The sequence below is a fragment of the Polypterus senegalus genome, chromosome 4, assembly GCF_016835505.1.
Source record: "Polypterus senegalus isolate Bchr_013 chromosome 4, ASM1683550v1, whole genome shotgun sequence".
Lineage (NCBI taxonomy): Eukaryota > Metazoa > Chordata > Cladistia > Polypteriformes > Polypteridae > Polypterus > Polypterus senegalus.
Window position 1 is genome coordinate 129874772 of NC_053157.1, and position 23751 is coordinate 129898522.

Here is a 23751-nt window from a genome sequence, read left to right on the forward strand (position 1 = left end):
AGAGGGAGAAACTTGAAATGACCTCCACATGTAAAACCAGTCCTGTTTTGAGGGTTTTCTAATTGTTGCCACTTTAGTGCACCTGTCGTTAAGTCCATGAACACCAATACAGCTGAAAGTGATTAACAATGACCTCAGCTAACCAACCAGAAAATTATCAGACAGGTTTAATTGATTTCATGCCAGGCCCAATAAAAAAAGTGTTCCTTTAATTTTTGTGAGCAGTATATATATATATATATATATATATATATATATATATATATATATATATATATATATATATATATATACACACAGTATATAAAAGGTGGTTATCCTTTGGAGTAACCTCAACAAAATAAATGTTGGTACATTAACCTGGCCATCCCCCTTTACTTCAAATAAAACAAAAGAACACAAACACAGAATGGTATCAAAATTATAACATATAATAACCTCCTGTTGGCTCAGGACTATGTAATCTTGTGCTTCGTAGGTTACAGAGGAGAACCATCTCTCTTGTTGCCTGGTCATAAAGTAACACCTCCTTCTGGGTGGTCGTGCTTTTATGGCCCAGGGACTGGAAGGGGGGGAGTCAGTTGCCCTCACAGGCCAGTTTCTCAGTATTGCAGAAGAAAAACAAGACAGCAGATTTAGTGGCAGTGCCCCCTCAGGGTGAAACTACATAACTGGGAGGGACTCGAAGGGTGACTCTCTGACATATATGTATGGCAATATATATGTAGATTATAAAAAGGACATTATAATTAATAAATGAGTGATCCACATGACTGTTAAGCAAGATTAAATACACAGGAAATATTTAAAGAAATACCCAAAATGACATTCAGAAATACTCTACATGTATATAAGGGTGCTTAAACTTCTAGTAGCACAGCATATCTGATGACTGATTACACTTCAGAAAAAGACTTAATTGTTAGAATTTAATTTCTCAGGTTGTTTCCATACTCAAGGGCAAGAGCTTTCACAAGTCTGATTGTTTGCTAGCATAAATGAAATGTCAAGAGTGCATTGATTGAAATCTCTGCAAATTGTATTGAGCTGGCGACTTATCTAAGAAGTGGGCATATCTGATATCAGTGCATTTTGTAGTAAAGGAGATATTCACCAAAGTTACTGATAATGGAGGCTATGTTATAGATAAAGATAAACGATTGTATGGAAATTTACAGAATACAGCTCTGGAATGTAAGTGGTACAAAAAAATTATATAAAATAATTAGACAGAAGCTGCAGCAAGATTTACCATGTGAAAATAAAAAAAAAATATTGACAAACCTCTTGCTTAAAAATTGAATTAAAAAAAAGAAATATAGTATAGTGCATGAAGAATGATACATGTGTAAAATGGCATCAGTTCCAAATACTGGCTGATCTGATTATTTGTGAATGCACAAAGGAAATTTCTGTTCTGATTTGTTAAATCAACACATTATTTTTCTGGATTATTGTTACTTGCATACTTAAAAGCTGTCTGCTGTGACCAGCTCCATCTGAGCCACTTTCATGCATCAGATTCAGATTCAACGGAAATCCAAAAAATGTAATATTTGTTTTTCACATCAGTAACATTATTATATTTAGATAAATATAACAATCACATCTTAGCAGCAACATCTTCATTGGTTCAGATTTTTTTTCTTCTTTGATGGCTTCATGAAAATTAGGTATTTATGCAACATCACCATCATTGCTAAAATGCAACAGTTTAATTAGAGTATTTATTGCATTGTATTCACTGGCACAAAGGATACCCCTTCAAATCGAGATTTGGGGGCCTCAAGATGAAGAGTACCCCCTGATCAGATCTATAGTAAACCAGTCACAAAAATATATATATACATTTTTGAAAACAGAAATCAATATTTTCTGCATATTTAGGATAAACAAATCAGTAAGAAGCAGGCATGTTGCCTCGTATGACATTATAAATTTCACATTGCCAATTACTGAGCTTGCAAAAAAATATAACAGTGCAGAAAGATCTTCATAGGCAGGACTGAAAGGTGATCTTTGAGCACTTCATGGTCTGGACAGAGCAAGATGAGTGTCTTAGAGCAGGTTGGACAAGCCTAAATGTCTGAGTGGCAGTAGTCCTTATCCTTTAAATTAGGAGGATTTGAGAAAGTGGGCGGAGACAGTGTTACAATGTTGCTGTATATACTGTAGTTATTCAGTAAACAAGCCTATTATTGTGATGGTCCCATTGCAGTGCAACTGAGATGATTTCAATTACCAGTATTCAGCAGCATGAGAACACAGAAGTTGACGGGAGATTGGTGTGCACTTGAAAGGAAATTGACATTCAAATTATGACTTCAGTGGGAAAAGAAACAGCCCAGGAGAAGCTGAAGATACTATTTCAGTTATGTACATCACGAATAGCAGGTTTTCCATGTAATGGTGATATGTTTTTTGTTTGGAAACTTCATAGCTGTTACGCATGTAGACATAGTGGACAGTTTAAGGGTTTTGGTAATTCTCCACCGCTTCAGGGGCTGGCATAGGTGTTGTAATGCTTTTTCTTTTCCTCCCCCTGCAGACCAGAAGACTGACAGCTGTAACACCTCTGATGTTACCTCCTGGACCCGCCTAAATGGATTAAGGACTTAAGACAAGAAGATCCACTATCCTGAGACAGTTCAATTCAGAACTTGTGTCTAGAAAGACATTTTTGTAAATATTGTGTTTGTGTGTTCACACTTTAATTATATGGGGTCACTAGGGTGGTGCCCCAACTCTTTATCGTGTTGTATCTGTTCTTTTACACTGTATACAATGCAATTCATATGCATATCTTAGCTGATAACATTCTCTATAACTATTTATTATATTTATTCAGTATTACCTGATTAAGGTTTCAGTGTTCAGCCAATGGGACTCCTTCAATTACCATGGGTCATTCCACAAACTGCCCAAGTGCTCATTAATAAACATGTGTTGAGGTAGAAATAACAATTGGCAGTATTTGAAGAAAAGTAAGTAAATAAAAACGCTGAAGTTTGAAAAAGTTTTATTATTGTTAATTTAATACCAGAGCAGATTGGTTTGGTGTGGTGTCTGAAAAGTAGTTTATCTGAATATTTGAGGAGGAGACTGAAATTTTGTTTTTTTTTATCATTGCACAATATATATTTTATTAAAGTAAAAGTAAGACATACGTTTGTTTTCCTGATTCCTAATCTGGATAAATTTAAAATGTCTAGTAAATGATGAGACAGATAGTTGAATGTATGCTTTCTAATAAGCTATGGCTTTCCAGAACAATTTTCCATCCTGTAGGTTTACTGTGGAGATGTTCAGATATCATTTAATTTTCTTTTCTAGATCTTTCATTTTTGAATCTTGCGATCATTGCATGTGTGCCACATTAGCCGATCAATTATTACTTATTTGACAAGATCATTGATACATGACAGACCTATTTAGCAGTGAATTTCAAAATTTAGATTTTTAAACAATATCTATGCCCATCTATCTGTCATTTCAGGGTCATTTTTGCTTGTCAGTTTGGATTAGAAAAACATTTTGTAGAAGGAATGAATTTTCTTATAGTGCTATACTGTATGTGACATAGTGCTCAGCTTGCTGTTCTTGTACTGGAGGTTAATTGTTTGTTTCATGGAATGTTTCAGAGGCTTTATATCACATTTGATAAAAAATTATGGGACATAATGTGATCTAACAGATTATATAATGACAGATATGTATCTTCCAGTTAGAAAGTTTTCAAAGATATCCCAAAATTCTAAGAGTTATGCAAGATTCATATAAGGCATCTGCCATTAGTGGTACCCCTCTGAGTTTTTAAGTAACACCCACTTGCTTCTAACAGGCTGCACTGTTTTTCATGTAATGATAGGGGAGCACAATATATTGCTTGAGTTTGGGTGGCATGGCCAACCTGGTTTCTTTTCTTTAAAACAGTTCTTTGTGGTTACTTTATGTATATCATCTTTTCAGTTTTATTGTCTGTCTGAACATCCAGTCCAGGACCCATTCACTAAAATCCTTATCAGACTGGCACAACTAGTTGTTACTCTCAGTGCTTTCTCTTTTGATAACAACCTTTTTCACCAGATCAGTGGAGCTGTACTGGGTACTAGAATGGGACCTAGCTATGCCAACAGATTCTTCATCTAGGTGGAAAAGCATTTCTTTTCTTCCAACCTAGGCTTTGTGCTGAGATATATAGGCAATTGTGCTGGAGCTGCCTCTTGCTCCAGAAGTCAGTTACAGGAATTCATTAATGATGTTACTAGTCTCCATCCCTACTTCTATTCAACAACTGTACCATCAACCTAAACCTAACCCTACCATTTTTAGATATGTCTCTCTATCATCTTTTCAGAACTTAAAAACTTTGTCATTTCAAACCAACTGACACATAATAATTGCTTTTTCTACATCTCTTTTCATCTCATCCTCAATTCTCTCTACCTCTTTCATAGTTTCTTAGATTCTCTAAAACGGAACCCTAGTAATGAAACCCTCAGCCCACTGGTCCCACCTTTCCATCCTAATCTCTCCCACTGTCATCTAATGAAATTTCCCCACTGGTCCTTCTACAGGATCTTTTATTCTAAACCAGTGGCGTAGCTAGAGTTTATGCTGCTTGGGGCGGTGCTTCAATTTGCCACCCTCCAACATGTTAACTTATTTACATAGAAAATTTAAATGTTGAACAGAAAATAATGAAGATAAATTTTGCACAGATTTATACATATACAGTGAAACAGAAATCATTTTTCACATATAATTATTTATAAGCATCAACTACACAAGAATATAGTATAGACACACTGATAAGATGTGTTCTAATTATTAGTTTAATATAATTAAGCTGTGAAAACCAGAACCCGTGTAGAATACAAGCGATAGGTGGGGATGTTTTCTGCGCAGAGCAAGAATGTATTTGGATAGATAATGAAACAAAATTATAAATTGTAAATTAGTTGTTTAACCTCCTAGAAATTATTATCGGTTTAATGTTTATATTTATTTTTGTTATTCCCTCATAAATTTCAAGTGCTGTGTCTGATGCCGTCACAGAAGGACAGTCTGAAAATTATTTTTGAAGAATTTGTGGATAATGAGCAGAGAATTTTACTTTTTTCAAAAAAATGTGCTGCCCGGGGTGGACTGTCCCTAGCTACTACACTGTTCCTAACCCTCCTTTGATCTCCTTCTGTCAACCACCATACCTACGCAAGCATCCCGTCCACTGCTCACTGCACAGAGGAAAGAAACATTCTCAACCAGGCACTTTAGAAAAGGAGCAGCGATGTCATCTCCATAGGTGAAACATGGAGAGAGCTAGCAGACCATTTAAGGGAATACATTTGAGCTGTTAAAATCAAAGACTTTACAAAGCCTATTGTAAAGCACTTCACATCTGTTGGTCATAGCCACACTGAGCTTTTCATTTTGTGTTCTTTCGCAGGGATTTAAAGAAACCTTTCAAAGAAAAACAGAAGAAGCTAAGCTCATTCTCACCCTGGAACCACATATTTCTTCAGGTCTTAATGACTGACTACATTTTTAATCTGTTCTGTTAGTCTCTTCAATGGTAGCCTTTTCTCATCTATTTTCCCCTTTTCTCCTTCCATCTGCCCTACCTTTGTTCCCTCCCTTCCCTCTTGTGTTACCTGTTTTCTCCTTTTCAGTTGCACCCCTTATGAAGCCTAAATGGCTAAAATGCCAGTGTGGAAATAACCTTTAACCATTTTTTCATCCTTGCAAAGAATTTTCTTTTAACATGCTTAAAAATATATTTAACTACGAATAAATTGAAATGAAACTGAAAGAGAAATGAGAATTAAAATAAGTATTTGGAAAAAAATACCTGCTAGTCAGAAAGTGAACCTTTACTGCTATTGTGTAGAATCAAAGAAATTATGCCTTAGTAGAGATAAGAGGTATTTTAAAGGCACTATACAAAATGAAACATTATGCATGTAGTGTTTGGTTTGGGACATCTTTTGTTTATTCTGACTCACACAGAGATTTACACTACATGTTCTTTCTCAAAAATGCCTAATAGCACATGAAAAAAATGAAACAATAACTGTAACCATTCCTCCAGTGATGATGCTGCGTATCTTTATAACAGTTTTATAATGCAGAAACCAGCTTCATTTCAGGGAGTTTTAGACAGTTAAATCATTAATAATGCATTTAGCTGTCCTGGCTGACACTACTAGTCTAAAGAAAGAATGTGTTAGTAAATAAAGGCATAAGTATTAATTTTTTATATTAAAGAGTTAGCAGTGGACTGTGTCAGAATATATTTTCTAAGAGAAAAGTAGATTTTCATATGGAAAAATAAAAATCTAAGCACAACAAGCCCTGGGTGAAAAACATTTACTATTTACTCAGCTACAGCTATGTTTAATAATCAAGAGCTATTCAAGGCTTGACAGAAAAGCCGACTTGTGAGGTGGCCACTTACATCATTCTAATGCAGCGTAAAAAGTGGCAACTAAACATATTCATTTCAACTTCTCTGTTATTGTGACAAGCATCTGCTTCCCTTTATTACGTCATTACAGCATTATAATCTTCTGCCTTGGACCTTGTAGCCAAACATTTGAAGTCTACCACTGTGATCTGTGAGGTTAATTCCAAACACATTATTTTATTAAAAACTAGCGTTGCCCGAGAATCTATAGTATAACCGGTAAATTTCCCAAATGAAGGAAACAGAACATAGAAATAGAACAAACATTTTTCTGATTGACATTTTATGGTAAGTTCCTCTACTCTGGGTTCTGTGTGGAGTGGCTTTTGAGACGGGCTTGAAATAGACTTTGTTGTGGCATCTGAAGTGGACCATCCATTCTACGTCTTATTTTCGGTGGCATGGGTATATTAGCGAAAAGCAGGACAATTATAATGTGTTACATGGCATTACATACGGAATAAGCACCACAGTGAGATGAATTTACGTTATTTACAACACGTTGGAAAGCGAACAAATAGCAGCAGTCAGTCAGAAAGAGCAATACTGACATCGTACTGTCAGTCGGAAAGGGAGCAAATAGCACTACAAATATGGAAAGCCAGTGAGAAAGAGTAGCACTGAAACCATACTGGGAAAAATGGTAGAGAGTGGTGCTCTGTTTGTAAGGAGTGTTTGTGTTGAACCGTGATGCTATCAAACGGACGTTGGCAGTGGTAAGTACAGAAAGAAGTGATATACAACCGGCGCTGTGTTTGAGGAAAATGGTGGATGAAGGATGGTGTCTTTTTAAGGCGAGTCTCTGTTCAAACGTGATTGCATATAACGGATATTGGCAAATGAAATACAGCACTATCAGTGCGTGTGGGAGTGTGACGTGCGGAAGCGTGGGTGTGTGAGCCGGTCACGCGCACTGGGTCGTTCACGTTTTACATCCATACGGCAGTTGCTCTTCACCCAATCAAAGCAGTCGGCCTTCTCATACATGGACACTTCCGTCATCTGTTGGCAATTTAAAGGAACTTGGGTAAAGAGCTAAACACAGAGACCAAAGCTGGCGCCGCGGTGGATGTCTGTTGGAACGTGCGACCATCTTGTCAATGATAAGTACGGGGACATGTACCAAAGGTTGTATCAGTTAAAAGGTGCCTTGCGGTTCACCATGAACATTTTTTTAAACCAAACATACCCCCATGACCTTCTCCTGGTCACAAAGGAGCCCCATGCCCAGTTTGGTGCCAATCGGATGCCCAGTGCAGATTTGTGTGGAGGACAAACAAACATACATACACACATCGACTCTGCTTTATATATTAGATGAGTAAGTGAGGCTATAAATAAATACAGCTGAAACCAAGCAAATCAGTTGACAGAGGGAATCTGACAGGGAAGAAACAAGTGGAAGACAACTCAGGCAAGCTATTTAAAAGTGCTGATGTGCCCTTTTGTGTGATAATCAATATATGGCCAGGGGACACTGTCTTCTATTTAGAGGTCCCGCTGTGTATAAATTCCATGTTTGGCAAATGCATGTTCTTATTTTGGAATATGAGAAAAGCATACAGCTCTAACAACTGCACTGAAACTTAGAGCTCACCTACAGACAGATAGAAAACATCGCTCCTGCCCTTATCCAGTAAATATGCCTTCTGCACTCTCCATATGGCCAGAGCCGACTGCAGGATCCCCTAACTGCATCATGCTTTCACCAACAGGTCTCATTCAAATATTATATAATTGTGAGTGTTCAGCTGTTATTAAACACCAGTAGTGGTGCACTGCACGAATACACTTGACTTGAGCTTTCATAGTTTTCATAGTCTTTCTCTGTACGTTTAGTATTTGTTTGCTCAGAGGTTGATGCACTTGCTTCTTCCTGAGCAGCTCTTGTTTTCTCCACCCTAACGACCTGCTTCTTCTTTTCTTTTGTCGGCATCTCTTTGCATTAAAACTGATTAAGTCATTGCTTGTGTTACTTAGTACATTTTCTTTCATTTTTCACTTAAGCTGGCACTTAAGTCTTCAACCTGCCTCAAGAATGATTTAAGATATGAAGAGGTAGGGGAAGTGACTGCGAAGGGATGAGAACGGCACCCTTATGCATGCGCCACATGGGCACCCTGCTGGCTTCTGCCGAGAGTTGATTCTACAATAAAATAAAAATAAAAAGAGGAATAACCTTGGAGGTCAATCATCACCCCGAAAGTGGATAGTAGACGTCATGTAGTATACAGTATGTGTACCAAATTTCAGGTCAATGGTCACAGGTGATTTAAATTCCTGGATGGACAAACGAACAGCCACAGTATTATATATAAAGAAAAGCTAAGTATATTCTTTCTTTACTGTCACTGTTACATTCTTCCTTTTAGAATCATTGCTGTATCACCAGGGAAAGATAAAATATTTAGGCTTTTGGTTTAGTAAAGGTTGCAATCTGTAATGAAACTATTCCCAGGCCTCCTGCTGGATAGAGACCTCATTTAATATATCACAATTTTTCATGTATGCTTAGACTATGGTCTGCTTTCTTGACTTTTCTATATGTTATACACAATTAACTTTATAAAAATAAATGCCTTTTGTTTGACATGTGTCTTACTCTAGCCATCTAAATAGTAATTAAAAGGGATGCAAGTTACGTGCCTTTCCAGATTACACAGTAAATGTCAAAGACATTTTATGTGTATGGGAAATTATATGGTAAGTTTATCTTTATTTTTTTATTTTTACCAAATCTTTTAGCATTTATACTGTTGAGTTTCTGTATTATGCTACATGTAGTCTCACATTTGACTTGTTGCTCCTAACGTTTATTTTAAATTTTCCTTTTTATTTTTCTTTTCTATTAGAGTGTGTTAGTTTTTTATTATCTTAATTTACCTTAAATACGTTACATGAAGCTTGAAACAATTTGATCTGTCACTTTAGAGGAAAAGTAACACAAAAGAACTGTCTCTTTATAGAAAGCTTTACAGAATACATAAGCATTTATGATTTGCATAATGCGACTTGTTTGAGACTTCACAGATACTTATCATTATAATTTCATGAATCTGAATATATTTAAATAATTGCTCAATTTTTCTAATCTTCAGTCAATATCTATGATTAAAACTATTCTATCTTGTGATCAAGACAAGCAACATTTCCAGACTCTACCAGCTTTTCACCAGTAGTGCATGCATTGATGATCTCCAGCAGTTTTAGGAATGGGCTGTTGTAAACAGAAGCTCAGGAAGTGGCATTTCTCAATTAATGGCAATTGGGGCACTGTGATACCCCATACCCACAACATACCTTCCAGTGGTCTAACAATGGGGCATCTAGTAGATGTAAAACCAAAGGATAAACCAAATTAAATGAAAGAGATGCAGACAGTATAGTAAAAAACTAAAAGGTCTTTATTAAAAACAGTTGATATCTAAAATTGCAAAAATATCAAAATTTAAAGTTCAGTGAAAATAATCACAGAAATCCATCAAATCTTATTTCACCAAGTGCAGGAGTTAAAATGATAAAATAAAGCAAACTTCTAAATCAGAAAATAAAAATACAACAATGGTTCCAGTCCTTTTCTCTTCTCCATTTTTAGGCTGTTCAAAGAGAGGACAAAAAAAAATTCCTAACCTTTCTCATTCTGCACAAGAGAACTTTGATGTACACTCCACTAATCACGAACTTCAATGCAGACAGACAAAGACAACCTCTAGCATCTATATTTTCATTTTATATGCCCACAGGATTTTACTCTTCAATCCCAACTGATGGTTTAGCTAGCCCTGTTGTAATGTGAGATTTTGCATGTAACTTGATAAACCTTTTGTATGTCTTTATTTGTAATTTAGGCAAAGCAATGTAATTTAGTGTTTAACCCCAAACCCCTTAGGAATGAGTCTCTTTGTAACTGTACGACAGGATTGGGGGATGTGCCTTAAATCAGTTTGGCGAGTGTTTCTCTGCTAAAGTCTTTCAACCCCCACAAGAAAGCCAGGTTATGTTAACATCATATGGTTTGGGGGCAGGTGTTAAGATGTTCAGTTTCCCCCATTGGTCTGAAGTATGGCTGTTTGGATTTGGCTTGGATCAGAAGCTTTTAAGTACCATAATGTCCTATTGGCTCTAGGGGTTGAACAGAGAATCTATAAATGTACTTGCTTAACCTCACAATCTCTCTCTCTCTAACCTCTGATGATGAAGAAGTCTCTTTGTTTTACTAACATCTGAAAGAAGCATCTCTTACTAACCTCTGATGATGAAGACAACACAATGAAGAGCACAGCTCAGCAACTATATTGACCAGGCTTGCAGCCTGTTCTGAAGAAAGCTGAGCACCAATGATGCCTTAACTAGAGACATTAAGTAACAAACAAGTCTGTGTACCGCCTGAACTACACATCACCATTTAATCAGGAGGTATGGTTCAAATGTACTTTGCATATTATTATTGTTTATGAATATTATCAATAATACATTGTTTAAATTGTAACTTAACTCCTGTTTGTCTTTTTACTACATCTAATTACCTGAGGTTATAGATATAGAAGGGAAGGTGGGGAGAAGTTACAATACCATAATACCTTATAAACAGTGGTAAATCTGTGGGATTAGGCATTCTGACAAAGGCTACATCTTAATAATACAAAGGAGAAAGTAGAGCAATATATTACTCTACCAAGATAAAACAAGCCCCTTCCAATCACTTTGCGCATCATCAGGCAATGGTGAACCTAGATTTTTGGTGCCCTGAACTCTAAAATCATCTTCTTCAATGGGGATGATCCACGACAGATCACCACAAATTTTTAAACAACTACATCCAAGATTTTGTTTAAAATTACTGCACTTGATTATCTTATATGTCAAAGTCACCTATGTGAATAAAAAATTCTTGTGCCTTGTAATTTTTGTGTTGTGGAGGGGGGTATGTGGAAGAAAATTATGAATACAGACACCCCCACTGGAATGCCAGATTTAAGCAATAAAACACCGGCAGGAGAAAGTGTAAGTCATTATTCTTTATCCAAATCTCGCAAGTGGTAACAAATGCATTACATGTTAGCCACATGTTACAAAGAAAAAATTGTCCTCTGCGCTATATTTATACAATTCATTGATTAGGCCACTACTTAAAAAAAGAGGTTCATTACATAATCAGAAAACTTTTAACATGATTGGTTACACCTAGTTGCTAATGGCACATGGCAGATGTGGATACCTTAAATTACCACAATTTGACTGATAGTCCTGTATGCTTAGGATGTACATGACATTTTAAATGTATTGTTTTTGTTCTTATTTCAATAGATGTGTGAGTTTATCCACGTAAGTAAAAGAACAATGACCTAATTTATAACGATCCAGCTCGGTACAAAAACAGGAAACTTAGTACTATAGAAGAATGGTTGTGCAATAAAAATAGCATTTTCTCTTTGGGGGTTATATAAAATAACAAGAAATATATTTATCATAGTGAATAATAAAATAATAGCATCAGCTTTTAAGCACAAGCTCAGAAGGATATGAGGCTCAGACACATGTTAGGTACATTGGACCAGGATTCAAAGTCAACTCTTACAGGTAAAAATAAAGTCGCTTCTGGGGCCTCTTTGGGATTAGGGGCCTTGAAGCTTAAACTTTATTAGTTTCATACGAGGACCACATGATGGCACTAAAACAATTCATCAAGAAACCTTCAAATGTTCTCCTTCCACTTTGTGGAAAAGACTCCGGCAGTACAATGGGTGGAGTCATAGTGTAGAAAGAACAGTAACATTTCTCAGGTGTTTGTTGTCTCACACTGCCCTGCAAACACCAAGCCACACAGTGGACAGCACTACTAACACATAGTAGCCTGTGATTATTTTCCGTGTTAATTATGGTCATTATTTTTTTTTCACCTCAAAGCTGCTTGATTGTAAATTTGTAAACAGGTGTTGTGGCTTCAATTTAGGCAGTTTATAGCCAACATATTTTCCTGTGCAGCAGGTGGTTGTGAGGCTCTCAGTTAACTTACCATTTAAATATACATTACTGTACTGGGTCAGATAATGACAATATAAAAGGGTATTACAATGATCTGATACCAATCAAGACAAATGAGGGAGCAGCATCCCATTGTTTCATTTTTGTGTGACAGCAACAGTGCATGAATGTGTACATCTTGCTAGTCATTAGCCAAGACAGGGACAGAAATTGTAAGTTGGGTAAGTGTTAAGTAAGTTAGATAATGTTAACGTTAGATAAGTCTGCACACATAAAGAAAATTATGGTATAGCTCAACCATACTTTTCATGCTAAAAACATAGCTGATTGATCCAGATAAAAAGTGTACATTGACTAAGATTCTCTAATATATATCCAGGGCAGAACTCAAATTGTAAAGGATGACTATCTTGTTATGAAATATATTTTTGCAAATACCTTATATTCAGATACCTGCAAAAACTTTTCCTATTTTTTAGAAAATGTTTGATTTACAATTACCCTCCAATAACATTATGTGGAGTGACACCAGATGGAGAAACACTCATTCCTGAAAGATTTACTGAAATATCTTACATTACATTGTGTCAAACACGTGTGATTGGGAGGCAACATCAGGGCTCAGTTGATAGTAATTACCCTCCGAGCCAAGGGTCATCTAATATCTCTCTTCTACCTCCCTCTGCAGAAAGAAAGATTGACGGTCTGCTACCAGTTAAAAGTCTACCGAGACCACTTTTCTCATTGAGTTTCCGGTATAAACCACCATCTTGAGACAGTCATACGATGACATTCTGATGAAGACTTACTTCTTCTCCTTTTTTCATTTAGAAACATGATCATAATAAAAAGGATCACTTTGGTGCCCCAAACCTTTATGATCTCTTTCTGTCTTTTCTTTTGCAACTGCTTTCTTGTAATCTTATTTTGGTCAATTATCAATTATCACTCCACCCTATATGCCTCAAAGGGAAAACAGTGACTTATTTTATTTAAAATTAGAAAAGTTCACATTTTTCTCTGTGAGGATGGACTGGTGCCCCATCCAGAGATTGTTCCTGCCTTGTGCCCAGTGCTTGCTGGGATAGGCTCCAGGGTGCAAATCTAATCAATATACACTCACCTAAAGGATTATTAGGAACACCATACTAATACGGTGTTTGACCCCCTTTCGCCTTCAGAACTGCCTTAATTCTACGTGGCATTGATTCAACAAGGTGCTGAAAGCATTCTTTAGAAATGTTGGCCCATATTGATAGGATAGCATCTTGCAGTTAAAGGAGATTTGTGGGATGCACATCCAGGGCATGAAGCTCCCGTTCCACCGCATCCCAAAGATGCTCTATTGGGTTGAGATCTGGTGACTGTGGGGGCCATTTTAGTACAGTGAACTCATTGTCATGTTCAAGAAACCAGTTTGAAATGATTTGAGCTTTGTGACATGGTGCATTATCCTGCTGGAAGTAGCCACCAGAGGATGGGTACATGGTGGTAATGAAGGGATGGACATGGTCAGAAACAATGCTCAGGTAGCCCGTGGCATTTAAACGATGCCCAATTGGCACTAAGGGGCCTAAAGTGTGCCAAGAAAACATCCCCCACACCATTACACCACCACCACCAGCCTGCACAGTGGTAACAAGGCATGATGGATCCATGTTCTCATTCTGTTTACGCCAAATTCTGACTCTACCATTTGAATGTCTCAACAGAAATCGAGACTCATCAGACCAGGAACATTTTTCCAGTCTTCAACTGTCCAATTTTGGTGAGCTTGTGCAAATTGTAGCCTCTTTTTCCTATTTGTAGTGGAGATGAGTGGTACCCGGTGGGGTCTTCTGCTGTTGTAGCCCATCCGCCTCAAGGTTGTGCGTGTTGTGGCTTCACAAATGCTTTGCTGCATACCTCGGTTGTAACGAGCGGTTATTTCAGTCAAAGTTGCTCTTCTATCAGCTTGAATCAGTCGGCTCATTTTCCTCTGACCTCTAGCATCAACAAGGCATTTTCGCCCACAGGACTGCCGCATACTGGATGTTTTTCATTTTCACACCATTCTTTGTAAACCCTAGAAATGGTTGTGCGTGAAAATCCCAGTAACTGAGCAGATTGTGAAATACTCAGACCGGCCCATCTGGCATCAACAACCATGTCACGCTCAAAATTGCTTAAATCACCTTTCTTTCCCATTCTGACATTCAGTTTGGAGTTCAGGAGATTGTTTTGACCAGGACCACACCCCTAAATGCATTGAAGCAACTGCCATGTGATTGGTTGATTAGTTAATTGCATTAATGAGAAATTGAACAGGTGTTCCTAATAATCCTTTAGGTGAGTGTAAGTAGGTTTGGAAAATGTAAACAATGGGTCCAAAGCTTTTCAAAATATGACAAAAATCATTGAAATCAGTAATAAAATAAACAAGACATGCCTCTGTTAATCTTTTTTAGTGTTTTAGCACATGTATGTTGGGTTTTTGTTCACAGAACTCTCAAAATTCAGTAGAGGAAGGTGCCAATGTTTGGTTTATTTTGAAATGGAATAAAGATGTATGATACATAGCATTCTTCCTTGTTTTTGGTATCATTCATTGGAAAATGATTTATGCAATTACTAAAACGAATAAAACCATCCCGCGCACAAGCAACTTTCCTGCTTTTTTTCTCATGAGGTTTTCATTTTCTGATGAATTTCTTTATCCATTACAGTTAAGTTTTCTTATCCCATGGTTATTCTTTTTTCTATGTAACTGTTAAGGTTTGTTTTTTGGAAATACAGTAGATTTTCTCAAGTCTTTTTGTTTCTCTACTGTACTCAGCATTCTCTTTCTTATTCAATGACCTCCCTACTGTATATGAGAAATCCATTTCCTTTCAAAATGCAAGGTATTCCCTTTTCCTAAAAAGCACTATGAGTTTTCCTTTAGTACTTTTCCTTCCAAACAATGGATTTGTGTTAATTTGTTTTCCTAAAAATATGCAGGTCGTGACTAGAGTAAAAGCATTAGTAAACTAGACTCCATTATTACAGAACTCCTGCAGACCAATTATTAATCATTAATTAAATTGACAGAAGCCATACCACATGCACTTCAGAACAGGTCATCCACCTCAAGCTAAGCATGTGCCAGATGGGTAACCAACTAGGAAAGGCTTGGATTCCTGGCTGAAGTGGTGTTGGTAAGGCCAACAGTCGGCACTTACCCTGTGGGCTGTGTGTGGATCCCAATGCCTCAGTGCAGTGATTTGGACATTGTGCTGTAAAAATGACACCGTCCTTTAGATGAGATGTAAAACTGACGTCCTGACTCTCTGTTGTCCCTGGGCATCCTTCGTAAAGAGCAGGGTGTATCCCAGTGTCCTGGCTAAATTGCCCACCATGGCATAGTCATTCTACCCCACCACTAATCATTCCCTGTCTCAAATCATCTAACTATCTCTCTCACTCCTTCACCACCTAACAGCTAATGTGTGGTGAGTTTACTGGCACAAAATGGATGCTATCACATCATCCAGGTGGATGTTGCATATTGGTGGTGGTTAAGATAGTTTCTTATTCATTATGTAAAGTATTTTGAGTAGTGAGAAAAGCGCTATATAAATGAATCAGAATCAGAAAACTTTATTAATCCTGAGGGAAAATGTTTATGTTACAACTGTACACACAGATAAAGGCACAAGTAACGCTAAGAGCAAGTATAAACAGGAAGCATGTAAAATAAAAAATATAAATAGAATATAAATATCAAGCTAAAGTGCAATAAGTAATCATTCACTAAACTCTACAGGTGCATGGTAATGAAATACAATAAATACAATGCATGTGAGTATCTTACAAAATCCCTAGTATATTAGACAGTAATAGTATACTGAGCTTGAAGCACTTCTCATTATAATATTGCACGTTAAGCGAAAATATTGCATTCTGAGAACAATAAGTTATTCATGTGAGAAGAACAGACAAGGTATTGCAAATCTAAATAGTTGAAAATGTACTCGGATGTGCATTAGAGAAAAAGGATGATTGTGGATGATTGACCAAAAGAGGAGTGATAGAGTTTGATGGCTGCGGGGAGAAAGGATTTCGTGTGACATTCTGTAGCACTTTATGCTATTCAGTCTAATGCTGAAACACTCCTCTGTCCAATCACAACACAATTAAGTGGCTAATTACCATTTTCAATAACAGACTGCAGTCTAGATGATATTCTCTGATCTGCCACAGTTCCCAAGTGTCCAGTTTCTCTCCTAACCCAGAGCCAACCTTCCAAATTAGTTTTTTTAGCCTCTTAATGTCTGCCACTTTCATATTAAGCATGCTACAGCGAGAAAAATAGCACTGGCAACCACACACTCATAAAATATCTGCAGCATAGTGTTGCAGACCCTAAAAGATACAAATCTTCATAGGAAACACAGCCTACTTTGACCCTTCTTATATGTGGCCAGTGAGTTCTTAGACCAGTATAGCTTACTGTTCATATACACCTCTGGATACTTGTATTCCTAAGCGATCTCCACATCCACAACCCCAATAGACACTGGAGTAACTGGAGATTGTGACCTTCTCAGTTCCACCACTATTTTTTTAGTTTTACTGGTGCTGATCTGCTGCTGATTCAGCTCACACCAGTCAACAAAACTGTCCACTACCTTCCTATATTCTGTCTCGTCAACATGCCTGATACTTCCAACTATTGCACGGTCATCAGAGAATTTCTGCAGATGGCAGCCCTCTGTGTTGTAGCTAAAATCTGTGGTGTAAAAGGTGAAAAGGAACAGAGACAGAACTGTTCTTTGTAGAGCACCAGTGCTACAGAGCACAGCATCAGACACACAACCCTGTGGCCATCTGGTTTGATAGTCTGTGATCCACCAAACTAATGGAGCATTCACCTGCATTGCTGATAGCTTACTCCCTAGTCTGGTAGGCTGGATGGTTTTAAAAGCACATGAAAAATCAAAGAACATAATCCTAAGAGTTCCTCCTGGCTTGCCTAGGTGACTATAGAAACGGTGCAGCAGGCAGACGATGGAATCTTCAAGCCCAGTCCTTACCTGGTAGAATTATTATTGTTAAAGAAATAATTATTATACAAATATACTGTATTTCAGATTATTTACTCAGCACTTGGCTCATGAAAAAAGAGAAAAAAAGCACAATCCTGATTTGTTTTTCTAAGCTAAGGATATTTCTTCCATTGTTTAATTTTTATTTCTAAATTTTGCTACAGATGGACTGAATCTTCCTTTGATTTTAATGACCACAGTACAAACAAGTAAATAATGCTTGGTACTTGATGTTTATAAAATTATGTCATTGCCATCAAGCTAAAATCATAAAGACATCTGATAGGCTTAAAATGATTGGTGAGCCCAAAATATATTGCATTATGTGATTTAATTTTGAATGAAATTGACAAACTTTTTTCCTACAATATTCAACACTCCAATTTTCCGCCACAGAGTATCCAAATAGTGTCAATTAACACTGGCACAGTGGCAGTAGACATTACTGACAGTCTGCTAAAACAGGCTATTTGTTTCATGAATTACCACAAATTATGAGAGATTGGACAGTTTTCTTGTGTCTCTCCTTCATGCAATTCAGTAAAACATTAAAAAGAGGCTGCCATTTTCACTGAAATTTCCAAATGTGTAACATCATGTAAGATACATAGATAATCACCTATCTCTTTGATTGTTGTGGGGCACAGAATTCCTGCATGAAGCCTCAGAAAGCACTCTGCTCTTCATCATGCCTTACGCATGTTCAGTACCATAAAGGATCAACAGAAGAATGGATGCTTCAGTAATTTTTTAAAATAATTCACTTTTCATAGAAACTTTCCCGACTGGTAAAATTGTCTGCTGATTTCCATTGTGACTTCCCTGCTTTTACGCTCCCTCAATCAAAAATTAAGTTGTGTTTCTGGGTCAAGTGCTGAAAAATGACTTGATTAGGACTGCTGCACTACTGTAATAAACTTAACAGTAGGAGATATGATGCATTAGATAAGTGTTCAAAAACAAAATGTCCGGTTATATAGCATCCTGATGAGTAGAGTACATGTCCAAGGAGGTTATGTTCAAGCTTTATAACACATTGGTGAGGCCTCATCTGGAGTACTATGTGCTCCAGGCTACAAAAAGAATATAGTAGCACTAGAAAAAGTCCAGGGAAGAGCGACTAGGCTGATTCCAGGGCTACAAGGGATAAATAATGAGGAAAGATTACAAGAGTTGAACTTTTCAGTTTAAGCAAAAGGAGATTAAGAGGAGACATGACTGAAGTGTTTAAAATTATGAAGTGAATTAGCACATTGAATCGATAGTGTTATTTTAAAGTGAGATAATCAAGAATATTGGGATAAAGTTGGTAACTTGTTAAGGGTAAATTTCATACAAACATTAGGAAGTCTTTCTTCACACAGAGAACCATAGACACTTGGAATAAGCTACCAAGTATTGTGGTAGACCATAGGACTTTAGGGACTTTTAAAACTAGACTTGAGGATATTTTAGAAGAAGTAAGTGGATAGAACTTGTGTTTTGGTGGTCTGAATGGCCTGTTCTCATGTAGATTGTTCTCTTGTTAACTTTGAGGATGTTTGATTATGGTGTTAAAAAGAGTGTATGAAAAAAATGAAACTGTATTTTGGGCTTTGGTTGTAATATTTAACCTATCCAGGTTTGGTTTTTTTTTTCCTGAAACAACACAATTCTATTTAATTAAGTGTACACATTTATCTGAACATGGCTTCAGTTATAAACTATGATCCCATTTCTGAGGTTAATTTGCTGTAGGTTCCTCTAGCTAATTAGTGGGAACATCCTTTGCTTAAAAAAAAATAACACAGCTCCAATGCACTAGTTTTTTGAGGCATTGTTGGATTGTATTTGGATTATAATTTTGCTGCAATAGTCCTGCTATTTATTTATTCTATTGTGCCTCTTTATGATTTTTCTATTTATGTTAAAAGTAGTAATCTATGGAAACAAATGATGCATCTAGGTATTAAAAAAAATGGCAAAGGTGAAGATTTCGAAAAAAAAGTTCTTGACGTTTTTGAGATGATGATACGCAGTTGTAATCAAATGCATTTTCAACATTCTGTGGCACTGAAAGCATTCTTCATGAAACGCCATCACTAAAACATAATTGTGAAGAAAGTACCTATCATATCAACTGTATTAGCTAAAGTTACTTGTTCTCCCCTTGCAAATCTTATATCTTGTTCTCATGCACTGATGTGCATCATCAGACAAAAAATAATACAACAAACATGTTACACATGAAACAGCAGAAAGCCCTGAAGAAATCTGAACAGCCACTTCATTCAAAACTGCCTTGCTGGCCATCTTCACACTGAGAGGGTAAGTGCAGCTGTCACAGGATAATGAACTAAACAACAATTTGATGAAGTTTACCAGACAAAGAGAACTTGTTTAGGTTGCCGATAAAAAAAGTAAAAAATATTTTTACTTTTCACATATGTGATGAAATAAGTGGCTTGAAATTGCATGATCAATCATTTCAATAAAATAATCCTGCACACTGAACTACTTCAAAGAGTAGACTAAATGACGGGAAAACTGATGTGATTTTAGTGAACTGTTTGTCAATGAAAGCTTTTTTTTACTTTTAACTTTCAGCTATTTGCAGTTTTCTCTATAAAAAGACTCACAAACTTTTAGAGCAACAAGAAAAATAGTCTCATTTCAGTTACATTAAGCACCAGAAATACATTCTTTTTCTTTTTAAAACATCATTTTAGCTGCATTTTGTGCAACAGTGATTAATCATGTTGACAGGTCATTTGTCATATGCAGAGTGCTATGTCTGCTGTTTTAAAAAATGAGTATTTTAATTTCTGTTTGATCTTGCTATTTTTAACATAAAAATTAATAAAATAATATAAAACATCATAAGAAAAAGTGCCGGTTAAAACTTTGCTGTATAAAATGTTGAATATCATGAATACCTGAGAAAGGTTGTTGGAAGGTGCAGTGCTTACTAATTCTGATTGCAGTTCTAGGGACCCGAGTTCAATTCCTTGTCCACTTTCTGTCTGGAGTGTGCATTTTCTTGTGTTCACCTGAGCTTGATCTGATATTCTGGTTTTATCTCACTTGAAAAGCGGGCCTGTTGGTCTAACTGTTGGTAAGTGATGGTGTGAGTGTGTTCTGTGAGCTACTGGCCCATGGTTACCACCTGCCTAAATGAATACTGTATATGTTTAAAAACACAAAGGAGAATTTTTCTTGATTGTTTATCAGCAGTCTATAGCAATGATCTCATAGAATCTCAAAACCCTAGACAATCTGTCATTAACACAAAGAAAATAGTATTAATTTTTCTGTTTTATTTAATGTGTGTGTTGTTGATAGATGAAAACTACTTGTTAGCTTGTTGCATGCAGACTTGATTATATCGCACCTAGGTACTTATTAGAGTGGATATCTTACTATATGTGTCTAGTCCCCAAATTGCCACCATCTACATTATATTACTGTCACCCTTGCAACATTCTTATTTGTCCATCAAAGAATAGGAAGCCCATCTGCGTAAAATATATGCTGTGCTTTGATAACTTAAAACCTTTTACACCCTGAGGGCATTTTTTTAGCAATTTCTGCCTAATGTGATAGAAATTGTGTTTGTGTTTTTGTTATAAGATGAGCTATCCTCAGACTGCTCAACTTTACCTGTAAAAAGTTTCATTTTGACAACAGAAAGAAATATGTAGTTACAGCATTTGGCACCATGGGCATCCTTCCCACATCCAGAACTTTTCCCGGCAGGGATGCCCAAAATGTAAATATAAATACTATAAAATGTATATAAAATAATATAAAATATTTATATAAAATGTACACACACACACAAAGTCATATATTTGTTTATTTCTCTCATCTTCGGAAGTATCCTTTATTTCCAAACGTGGGCATATTATATATTGTTGGAAACATCTCAGTCTCAGCTATAACGCTTGCGATGGCATAATCCACTGAGCCAGAGCAACCCGACCAACACCGCTAGATCACTGGTGCAAAGGGTCATACCCCCTTGCTCTTAATGGCAAACATCTTGCTAACACTTCATCTAACAGTTGACTAGTTTTATTCAGCAAAAGCTGCTGTAAATTTTGATACATAACATGTCTATATTTTCTGTTGCTTTGTGAAGTTATATGCGACAACAGACAAAAATTCCATCTTCTACACGGGCAATAGAGGTTGGTTTGCATGTCAGGGTGGCAGCTTTTGTATAAACATTGGAAACAGTCTCAACTATCTAATAGTGTGAAGTATGAGGTGTTATGACCCATTGAGCAAAAGCGGATACACTAGATGGTAGTTACCAACCACTTCTGCCATGTCGTTGAATTATGTTGGATCTCTCAGCACCCCTTCAACACAATGTCGGCCATTTAGGGTTTCGGTCCTCTCTTAGTGATCAAGATAAATACATTTTTGGATCAGTTTCCAACAACATACTTCAATAAATTCAGGAAGGTGTGATTGATGAGTGGACTATCTCCAAAGTTCTTTCTTCCAGGTTTATTGCTGGTCTGACATCCTGAGCCCTGGATTTCAGCTATCCTGGCTTATGCGGATCTGATGGAGCGATATATTCATGTCAAACCAAAGACAACATCAAGATAAAGAGGGGTTTGAAAATGCATTATTTTCATTTGTTGCTCTGGGTCTAGAATGTGGATGCTAAAGAATATATGTGTATCATGGGTTTCTTATCCTGAAAGGAGTTTTTTTCTAAAAGCTTAACTTTGAATTAAATGTAAAATTCCCATTTCTTATATGGGTGGGAGAATTACATTTTTTTAATACATCACAAGCAGTTAAATGAAAATATACATTACACTTAATTTTGCCTTAATAACCTTTTAAGTTTCTCTTGCTTTGTGTTTGTGGAAAAATACATTCATCACATACTTGGTTTCATCAATGGAGGCAGAAATCTTCTTTATTTAGAAGAAAGATGGCCATCTTTCATTTATGGTTTGATTTAATGGTCTAATCAATTGCCAGTCAAAGAAGAGGTTATCAGGAGCAATGGCATCACTGTGATGGCAAGTGGAAGGAGCTGCAAGAGACAGATTAAAACCTTAATAATGTGAGTGTGTCTCTTGATGCCAAAAAACGAAGACAAGGATTACTTGAGAAGAGTGAATTGTGTTACATGCAGTATCTTGGAGATGAACTCTCCAGGGACAACATACAAAAAGAGAGGAAGACCGTCAGAATTTTAGAAGGCAGGCGATGGGATATTCACCCCCACCCTGGATTGGCATTCCAGCCACTGTCAAAAAACATCACACTGCTCCAGTGTGTGCTGAGGTGTCACCCGCTACGCTTGGGCACCAAACCAAATGGTTCGTTGTTTTTGTGGGTGCAGCAATGCACTATCAGTGCATGCTCCCAACCTCTCCTCCCCTAGTTTCTTAACTCCAGTCCTGTCTTCTATGGTTGCCTGAGGGAATGACAGGTCATGACAAAATAAATGTTGGGCCACCAACCCAGTTGTCCCCATTTACTTCAAACAAAATCAAAGAACACAAACACACAATGGCGTCAAAATCACAACATATGATAGTCTCCTTTAAGCTCTGGGACAAAGTAATCTTGCTATTAGGTAACTGGGAAGATCAGTCTCTTCATTTACTTGGTCATGAAGTGAAACCTCTGTCCAGGTGGTTGTGCTTTTATAACCCAGTGACTGGAAGGGGTGTAGTCATTTGCCCTCACTGGGTGGTTTCTCAGTACTGTTGAGGAAATGGAAGACAACGTAGTTAGCGGCAGTGCTCCCTCTCAGCCCATGGTGGAACTAGATGACCTGGGAGGAACTCGAAGGTTGAACCTGTGACGCAAATGTGAGACACTTCAAATGTTAATTTTTAATCCATTGCTCATGATTAATGCCCACATAGTAAAATAAAGGAGCCAAAGGTAGTAAGCTCACGTCAGAAGTGTCATGTACAGAGTTTAGTATTGTTCTTATATTTCTCCAGAAGACCAAAAATGTGTCATTTTACCATCTAATTTAGTTTTTGTATTGTCATTATCATGATGATATTATTTCCACTCCATCTTAAGACATTTGGTATTCTTGGCTGCTGCCATTTTGTGGTAATTTTTCATGTGAACATATTATGTGTAGCTGCTATGCCTGTTACCAGTTAAATGACAACGGAGTCATGTGACAATTTATGTCATCACAGCCTTCATATTTAGGTTGCCAGCATTTAATCTCTTCATTCTTAGGTTTTCTCAAAATTACTT